Source organism: Pteropus alecto, unplaced genomic scaffold, assembly GCF_000325575.1.
Source record: "Pteropus alecto unplaced genomic scaffold, ASM32557v1 scaffold189, whole genome shotgun sequence".
Taxonomy (NCBI): domain Eukaryota; kingdom Metazoa; phylum Chordata; class Mammalia; order Chiroptera; family Pteropodidae; genus Pteropus; species Pteropus alecto.
This window is the reverse complement of record NW_006442117.1, coordinates 2178486-2188600: the sequence shown is the minus strand read 5'-3', so window position 1 is coordinate 2188600 and position 10115 is coordinate 2178486. Positions and strand designations below refer to the sequence as shown.

Below are 10115 nucleotides of genomic sequence, written 5' to 3'. Positions count from 1 at the left end.
GGGGAGTTCATCGGAGATGAACTTTGATGTTTTCAATTTCTGTTTCCAGGGTATGTTTATTCATTTATATTTTTAATCTCGAGTTTTAATTTACAAAATATACCGCTTTGCAAGAGAGAAAGGCTGGGTGGGTCCACATGTGAGCTCGGTGCTTACAAATAAATATATATATACACACATATATACGTATATGTAGACACATATATATATGTACGTATGTCACCCTAGTAACCAGTACCTGGTGGACATTTACGAGGAGACTCTAGAAGGGTTTGGTGGGTCCGATGTAAGCGTAGAGCCCGGAACAGCAGGTCTTAAAAAACGGGGAGAGAGAAAACAAGCACAATTGATACCAGGAAGAGAATGAGTAGATCTGCATATCTGCAAATCGACCAAAAAGTAGGGTTCATTTAACAAAGAGGCTGAGAGCACAGGCTTGGGATTATGTCTGGCCTGGAATGAAATTCCATTTTCTCTGCTTAAAGACTATGGACACTTCCCCAAGTCACTTAATCTCTCTGAGCCTCAGCTCCCCATCTTTAATAAAGGGGCGATAATATCCACCTCATAAACATAAATGTCTATAAAGTGCCCAGCACGGTCAGTATAGTAAGCACTGAAAAATAGCAGTTTTCATTAATAATCAGCTTTGTGCTGGATGTCAGGTGACAGAGAAGGTAGATTGCTGGGTGACAGAGAAGGTAGACTGCCTGGAGAGCTCATCGCTTTCACAAAACCCAGACAAAGAGCACACCAGCATAGCCAAGAAATCCCGTGCCCCATGTACGACCAAGTGCTACATTCTGGTTCGAAGCACTGAAAAATAGCAGTTTTCATTAATAATCAGCTTTGTGCTGGATGTCAGGTGACAGAGAAGGTAGATTGCTGGGTGACAGAGAAGGTAGACTGCCTGGAGAGCTCATCGCTTTCACAAAACCCAGACAAAGAGCACACCAGCATAGCCAAGAAATCCCGTGCCCCATGTATGACCAAGTGCTACATTCTGGACAGTGTCTGCGAGTCCCCTCGCAGGGGGTTCGGAGCAGGGCCTGGCGATCGTGGGTGGGCCCGCGGCTGTGTGACCGGGACTTTGAACGCAGTGTCGGGTTGGACCGGGTAGCGAGGGAACATTTAAGGTGCCTGGGACAGAGCAGTGCCTCGAGCTGCCGAATAAACGAACGCATCGAGGGAGGAACATGAACAAAAGACAAAAACAGAAAATCCGGTTCGTGGGTTGGTGTAGGCAGTCCCGGTCACGTTTGGTGGGCGTTAATGAGTAGGACAGCACGTTGGCCGGAATGGAGCACCCGTCTGAGCGGGGCCTTAGAAACTGGGTCAGGAGTGTGGGATGAAGTGGGCGAATTCTGGTTCGCAGGAAGACGTGGGAGCAGGTGCTTAGACCTCGTCGGGCACGGTTAGGGGTCCTGCCGCAGGGGGAGCTGGAGGCAGAGCAGCTGGCCAGGGGCCTGTGTCAGGCCCTCTGATGACAGGCAAGCAAAGCCAGGCCGAAGGGACGGGCAGCGACTCTCGTGGGGACACAGCGGGCATGGGAACCCAAGACTCAAGCAGAGCTTCGGATAAGGGAGCGAAGGAGGAGATGTGCGAAAGGTCGGCTCTTCCATGACTTAAAACATTAGCGGTAATCCTAAGAGACGGGAAAGCAGAGAGGGCTGAGGAGCAGGGGAAGATGAACTCAGCGGCGAGTCGGCTGGTTTCGAGCCGGCGGTGAGCGGTACAGCAGAAATGCCCAACGGGCGGTTAAAAGGTCGAAGTTAGAACTCGACTGCGGGAAGAGAGACTTGGGAGTCATTACTATAGAGACAACGAATAAAAACAATGAAATAAAGGACGTCTCCGAGGGGCCTATACAAATAGAAAAAACTAGAAAACCAAAGACTAAGTCTGGGGCAACGTAAAAATTAAAAATATAAAAACATTCCAGGAATAGCTAGAATAAATATGCGAACCTCAACGGAATCGGTTGTCATCACTAGGGCTGCGTTATGACTTGAGGTTCCTGGAAATGCCACGGGCATTTCTGCCTTTGTGGGCTCCCGCGTCCATTAAAAAAAAAAAAAAATTAAGTCGAAAATGATATTCTACAACTGTAGTAGTATAAAGACAAATATAATCTAGAATGAATTATTATATATTCGTTATTGTTATATTTTCTCCCGTCTGATTTTAAAAGAAATTAAAACGTTTTTATGGGTCCTTGAAAGTATCATGGCCTTCTTGTGCCTGATGGTATGAATAATCCAAAATAATGGGTAATTTTTTAAAAATCACGTGTAGTCGACTTCGGAAAGTGCGTGTGTTATGTGTAAGGAAAGGTCACCCTTTTTTTCAAATGGTATAAGCTATTATTTTAATGAACCTTGATGCTCATTGGCACCTGGTCCTGTTTTGGTGACCTGACCCCTAACTGAGACACACGGCAGAGGGATCGGGGTGAGGTCGACCAGTTAGCGTACTTTGCTGTGTTTAAGAGAGGAACTGTGTTTTTAAAATGCATACCCTTGGCTTCTACCTCAAAGAATACGATTCTCTTGTTAAATTGCATCTTACATATCCTAAGAGGAGTTGTTTTCAGAATAAGTATGTGGCTTTGATGTGTGGAGGATTTAATTCCTAAGTCTGTTTCATGAATAAAGTGAAATTTAGACCTTAAAAATGTAACCCCTGCAAAAAAAAAAAAAAGAAAGAAAGAAAGAAATTGGAAACCTGAAACAGGTTATACTTAACCATAAAGAATTTCAAGTCTCAAATGAAGACGAGGATGGATGACGAGCCAGACGCCCTTCAAGGGTGTGTTGACTGCATCGCAGCAGATTCCAGGAAGAGCAGCCAAGGGCTCTGGCATCAAGACCACAGCACGGGGGACAGGGACGCTGCCCAGGGCGACAGGGACGCTGCCCAGGGCGACAGGGACGCTGCCCAGGGCGACAGGGACGCTGCCCAGGGCGACAGGGACGCTGCCCAGGGCGGGCCGCAGGCATGTACCGAGCCCTCGGCCTGCAGTAATGGGGCGGGGGACAGACGGATCAAACACCCGCACGGGGACTTCCTAGGTTCTTAGCGTCCTTAAGTTCAACAGGCACAGGACGCGACTTGAAGTGCCAAAGGGAGAACAAGGTTGAGGGAGTGCCATCGAAAGAGGCAGGGGACTCAGGAAGGACAGGAGGTCAGTGTCTCCGAGATGGTCAAAGTGAAGTCGTGGCGCGCTGCTGGTAAGGGCTTCCTGGAGCGTTGGGGGCGCAGGGATGCGGAGCCCCAGCGGGTGTCCCAAAGCCAGAGCCCGAAGTCCGGCTGACGGAGGAAGACCTGGCTGGTTTTAGAACAAGCGCCTGCTCCAGCCTCGCCTGGAAGCGCGTCACGTAAGAGGGTCTGCCGTGTGCCTTGCCGCGTGCAAGCTCTTTACGCGTCACTTCATCCTCCCATCGACCTCTGCGGTGAGTACTGCTTTATACCCATCTCACGGGCAAGAACGTGGAGGCACAGAACGTGCAGCTTGCCTAGGATCACGCAGCTGGTACAAGTGGCAGAGCTGAATCAGAGCCCCGGCCGTCGGCCTCCGGGCCGGCACCCTTAACCGCTGGGCGAGACGGACCCACTGAGTGTCTGCGGACCTACTAGTGAACCTCGCAGGTATCTGGCACTCGGTTTTGTTGTTACTCTGCAATTTACACAGGTAAGTGAATGAGGCACAGGAAGGCGATTTACCTGTGTTTACACAGTAACATGCGGCAGAGGCAGAATCGGCCCCCATCGGGGAGCATGACTTACATCGCGGGGGTTCGGAGCTCCTGGGGCCGTGGGGAATAGAGCGGGACCCTGGAAGTCGGCACAGGAAGTCGGGACCCTGCTAAAAAGACAAACTTTTAGCCAGACCCCAGCCCAGATCTATGTCTGGACTCCTGCTCCCCCCCCCCCCCCCCCCCAGCAAAGAGGAAGCTTTACTTGAGAAGACCTGACTTTGTTTTCTCTATCTGACCATTTAGAAAATGCGGGGTTTCAAAGCCCCTCCCCATTAGGCCCAGGAAGTCTGGGATGCATACCCCTCTTTGTCCAGATGGATGAAAAGCTCCTTCTAAATGGGTAACATGCTACCTGACATTATTTTAAATATATATACGAATACATATTTATGTATATAACTTATATTAACAGATAATTATATATAATAATAAAGATGTACACACGCACACACGCACACACGCACTGGTCATCTCGGTTACTGCTTTGTGTTCCTAAGAGGAAAAAAACTTAAGTATAAAGGGCTGCAATTTGCTTCTTTTTTTACCAAAAGTTAATGACACTCCTTTATCAGCGTGGAGCGTGTATGGCTGACCTACCGGCCTTTCTCTGTCCAGTAAGGAGAACACGCGCCTTGGAGACGTGTGTACTCGGACAGAGGAAAACTGGAAGGTGACCATCACGATGACTGCGCGAGAAAGTTAGGCCCTGATTTTTGTGACTACAGCGACCGCTGCTCCCGCCAGTGCCACGGCTTCGGGAAAACGGTGGCGAAATGTCCATCACAGGAGTTGAAAGGCTGACGGTATTATCTCTTGAAGAAAAATAGTAGTGCCAGCTATGGCTAAATCACGGATGCCACGGCTGAGGGTAAAAAGAGGTGGGTATGCACGCCTACTCCCTAGCCCGACCCGTGTGCATCTTGAAAAAGTCCACGCCGGTTACATTTTTAAAAAACTCATACCATTTAAGCTGTCTAGAGGAACTTAACAGGTTTCTTTTTTACAATCTTCTGGTAAAGTACAGACTTTATAAAGTGGTTTTTTTTTGTTTTTTTAAATATTCTAAACAATTGCTTCCTAAATTGATCTCTTTTCTAAGGGACACATTCCAATAGCAACAGATACAAATGGTTATTAGCAGTAAGAGATGATTATCATGGAGAACGAACATGGGAAAATTTCCCCCATTATTCTGTAACAACTATAGAAATGATCCCTGAAAGTATAGTGCTCCCCATTATTCTGGAAAGGACACCGGGGGAGGGGCTGATGTAAAACCTCCAGGCTGTGCATTCACCTGCGGAAGTCATCTCCTCGTGGTGTCCTGGTCTGGAACCCAGACTGCCTGGCTTTGCTCCCTGAGCTCAGTCTGTTACTGCATAGCCCCAAAATGCTCTCAGTTCACGTGTGGTTACACAGGGAATGTACCACAGCCATTTTCCCTCTTGACCCATCGACTATAAAACGCTGTCTACAGAGACTTGCATACTTTGGGTTTTTTAGGCCGACACAACGAGCTGCTGTCCCATGGCTCCCTTGGAGGGGGCAGGCACGGACTCCTGGCCTTGGAGGTGGGTTGTGGCGCAAGGCGGTTCTCGTGCGGGCACCGTCCCAAGGGGCGCCTGAGGATGCTGCGCTGGCCGCGGCCCAGGTGAACTGGACGCAGTCCTGGAAGGCAGAGCGGCCGTCATGCTCAGTCAGGCCTCAGGCCGCAATGGCTGCAGACGTTTTTATAAAGCTCCTGGTCACAGAGCCCTCTTTCCGTCTCTGCTGCCGTGTGTTTTTCCAGCTGGACCTCCACCAGTCTCCCGCTCTCCAGAAAGTTCTCATTCATTCAGCCCAAGGGTATCTCACTGGCTTTTCTGAGGACTGCCGCAGGGTCCGGCAGGAGTCTTGGCCACATGGGCTATGCAGCTACCTGAGCTTGTAGACGAAGGTCTCAAACTGGGAGTCCCCGCCTTCAGACTTAGTGGATTTAATTTGAGAGAAATATACATAAACACCCTTAAGTATGTGAAACTGCATAAGAAAAAGGTTCTTACTAGAATGCATTTTCTGTGATTCAGACCTCCTCGCCACAGCCAAGAGCAGGGAAATTTAACGACTGTCCTCGTCCGGCCTGGAATTCACCCACTCATTTACTTTGTTTAGCCAGTGACCTCCGAACCTTGTGTTTCTCGGCTCAACTTCTATTAACCCCGGGCACTGGGACGTCTCAGCTTCTCCAGACGCTGCTCTCGGATTGGCTGATTCAGCAGCTGGACTCACAACTCTCCTGGGAGCTCTTGCCTATGAGCTAAGGTTCACACTTCCAGAGTCTAACCCAGGAGTCCGTCCTTTGTGATTCAGACTTGGTGGCCGCCCCGATGGCTTTTTCCTTTGGGTGGATTTAGAATTCAGTTCCTTGTCCTGTAAAGTCCTAACTGACAAGGAAACAGGTCACGCATTCTCCATGGCAAACTCTCCTTGGAAAAGCCTCCTAAGCTCTTACCTCATTGATCTGCTCGTATCCGATTTACAATCGAAACCGAACCCACTTCTAGATTTCAACGGTGCCCCGTTACTTACTGGCTATGCTCTTCCCGTGGCCGCTCCCCTACTCGCAGCCCCTGGTCCCCGAAATCTGCAGGGGCAAAACAGATGCCTCTAATAACGTAGAGGGGTCTTAGAACAACTCACACTAGCAGTCTAAAATCCCAAATTTTGACAGTATTAGTTTGGGGAGACCAATTATATTATGGGGTGGCTACGAAATTGTGCGATCTGAATCGGTAAAGTATTTTTCAAAATAGGCGACAGAAAGCAATACTTTGAGGAAATCTCACTGATTTTCACGTTCTTCCTGGTTCGTTGGTTTCACCAAATGCTTCATCAAGAATTACAATATTTCTAAGCTGACTGTGTAACTGCTCTGAGCTTGACAGTATACCTCCCAACGCTCACGATTACACAAGTGGCATATATCTGGAAGGTTACCCATTAAACGGCTGTGACGGATCGTATTTCTGGTTAATTGTTAGTTCCTTATGACCTTAGACTTTGCCTGTGCGTTTAACAACACCATCTGCTGTCTAGGGCGGCAAAACCGCCTTTTCCACGAGGATTACTGTCCTTACTTCGTAAACAACAGTCTCAATTGGAGGTGTTGAAACGCCACCACAGAATTGGATTATACGACCTATGGAAAGCTTAAAGAAAGTGGCTTTCTTCCCTCTGCTGGCTTTATTGGCTTCTCCTAAAATATCATAATTCATGTACCATAATAGAAGCATAAAAAAGATTTACAAGTTGTATTCTTGGTCTGCAAAATGAAATGTTTTAAAAGAACCCTGACTCTTTTATGCCTGTCCTGTTTGTCTTCTTCCAGACGAGTTTCTCATTGTATAAAAGTCTCTGGGAAATTGCCCAATAAAACAGACAATTAAAAAATAATTCCCACGAGTGAAATGAGATGAGACCTTTCTTTTTTAACCATCACCCGAGACCATGCCTCTGTGTTTCGGAGCCTGCCGGTGTTTAAGAAAAACCATCTGCTAACGTGTACTCTATGATAAGGCAAATGTGGCGGAGTCTTAAGTTGGCCACCTTTGTTCTAGACTCACAGACGCGCCTGTAAAATGGACTCTTGCCGGTGGGGCGGGGCGGGGCGGGGGAGCAGAGCATTCGCTGTCACTCTACCCAGGCCCACACTGTGCAGTACACTCACTCAGTGCGATGCTGTGATCCACGAATCGGAACTTCCTAAAAACAGGGGCTGTGGGGTGGGACAGCTGGCCTGCGTGTAGCTCATACCTCTCGCGCAAGGGGGAAGCTGTGCCTTTCTCAGTCAGAAGGCAACTCCACCCACTTGTCCATTCATTTATGTGTCTGTTCATCCGTTCCCAGCCTTTGTCCCAAAAGGAACTGAAGTGAATGGAAATTACCGTTCGATTTTACTAGGGAAATGACAGCTCCTTAAAAGTGAAAACTTTTTTACAAGAACTGTAATTTTTCAATCCTTACCACGGTGACACTTTCAGAAGAGGGAGTGAACACTGGAGAATGAAGCATTCTGGGTAATATGTGTCTGCCTTGGAACTGACTTGTTCTGAAGTGTGACAAGGCTCGCTGACCCGACCCAGCACTCACGCAGCCTGTAACTTTACGCTGAAATACGGACACTTTGCATAGCGTGGGTCTTGTTTTTTTGTTTGTTTGTTTGTTTGTTTTTAATTACTTGGAAAAGGAGAGGTTGGCCTGAACACCTACCACATGAAAATAATCAAGAGGTCGTCCGCCAACAGAAAACAATTTCAAAAGTATGGAATGCAGAATTCTGAGCCTGAACCACTTGACAGCATCCCAAAAAGGCATGTCCTGACACGTTTCAGTCTGAGAGGGCTCAGCATTCCAGGCTTTTGAAAGAATGTCTCCTGTTACAGCTAAGAGGGGCTGCCTACCCTTCCTGCTCTCTCAAGTCAAGGGATCTGGAAGTCTGGCTCTGGAACACTCATTTTAAAACGTATTGGGTAGCCCTTGGATGAAAAGTAAAAAATACGGCTCTCTCTTTTTCTTTTCTTTTTTCAGTAACAGTTGAAATGAAACATTACATGTAAATGCTTCCCGCCACGACCATTTTTGAAAAACACAAAATTTAAGAAGCTTCGTTAAGTTTTTTTCATAAGACCCAACTAAATGAAAGTCAGAGAGAAGGCCATGAGTATAACACGCCACTATAGTCAACGAAGTCACAATAAATTCCAAAACATCAGACGTCCCAGAACGTACTCATTTAACGTCATTTATAAATTCAGTATGTAGCCAGCAAAGAAGCCACCAGCTATTAAGCCGTGGAACCCTGGGTGAGAATACCAAAAACCTCAAAACGAGTTTCCACATCCTGCTGACCTATTCCGCCACGCGCCCGTCACTGTGTGGAACTGTCACACTCTCTTCTTCGGCTGAGGCCCTCCGCAGTGACCTGAAAGGCCCGTGCACGGCGGAGCGAGTCTTTGCCATGGATATAAAATAAGTCTCTTGCGGAAAGAAATATTTTCCTTAAGCCTTGAAACACTTGAGTTTGGTATATTCGTGCTGACACAGGCGTTTCTGCCCCGACTGACTTGAACGAGGCGCAGACCGCGGCTTGGACACCCCTAGCCTGGGACCTGGGCCCGAACCTCGCAGGCAGCGTCCTCACCGACGCGATGAGCCGGCAGCTTTGTTTGGACGGCACGATGCCCAGAATAATGGGCAGGCAGTCACGCGTCGTTCCTCTGCATTGTGTTGTGACACCGTGTGTCAGGAGCAGGTTGGTTCTTGTTGGGTTGGTCAGTCTCCCGGATGCCCGATGCCCACCGCCCCCACCCAACGCACGTGCGATGTCAGGGCAGAAACGGCGGCGAGCCCAGCAGCCGCTCGTCCGCTCAGAAGAACACAGGCCCAGAGTGTCCAAGCGACTTGTCTCGGGTCCTACGCCAGGTGTCTGAAGACGACTCGGCCATCGCCCGTGCAGACGCTACATGTATGTAAACAAGAACCTGTGAAGAAACCAGAAATAGGAGGTAGCCCACCAGGGGCCAAAGAAAGAGCTGCAGTTTGGGACACCCGAATTCCAGCCGTGGTGCCACAGCACATTTTCTTTGTCTCAAGGCCAAGCCCTTATTTTCTTGGTGCCTCGGTTTACCGAATTCAAAAAGCGAACAGACGCTGATGTTCTTAGTGACTGTTAAGGATAACGAATTGCTCTGATAATGCAAATTAGATAGAATAAAAGCAGTCCGAAAAATGTTTAAAATCTAGCTGTCTCTTAAATGCTGAGAGGTAATGGCCCCCAGGAAGCTCAGTGTGTGTAGTTAATCCCCAAGCGTGTTTCAGAACCCACTTCCTCACTCAGGAATTTGCTGGAAGGGTTGTTGCACAGGCTCTCCAACAACTCCTCCAAAGGTCATTCGAATGTGATTTTAGCTGTCTGTGACAATCTATTTCTGTCCACCAGTGGTCTTTCGCTAGGACTCAGACCCGGGTTATCTGTCCCCATGTACTTAGTGGGAACCAATTCTCCCAATGGTTTTGCGCTCCCCGTGCCAAAGAGGTGCTGCCACGTGGGCACAGGAACAGATGAGCCAATGCACCCCGCATTCACTCCGATTCATCCACCACAGTCCACGATTAGGCTTTTTAACTTTCCTTTCTGCAGAGAGCTCTGTCTCCTTTATACATAAAACTGACCAAAAAAAAAAAAAAAGAAAAAAAAAAGTCTGAAGAATTTTATTGTTAAACGTTTAGATATCTGAATGGATATCAATGGAATACCACATATACACGAAAAAAATACTTTTTTTTTTGCCAAAAACCTTAGACTGGAGATAGCCAACC

At 48.0% G+C, this 10115-nt stretch overlaps 1 long non-coding RNA gene across 1 annotated transcript in view; it reads right to left on the bottom strand.

Annotated features, from left to right (window-relative positions):
* Positions 1–8310: 8310 nt before the first annotated feature.
* Positions 8311–10115, bottom strand: part of LOC102888276 — a 6646-nt gene continuing 4841 nt past the window's right edge. Inside the window, exon 3 of the long non-coding RNA XR_439303.3 lies at positions 8311–9277. This is a non-coding gene — a long non-coding RNA (uncharacterized LOC102888276). The remainder of the gene's footprint in view (positions 9278–10115) is intronic.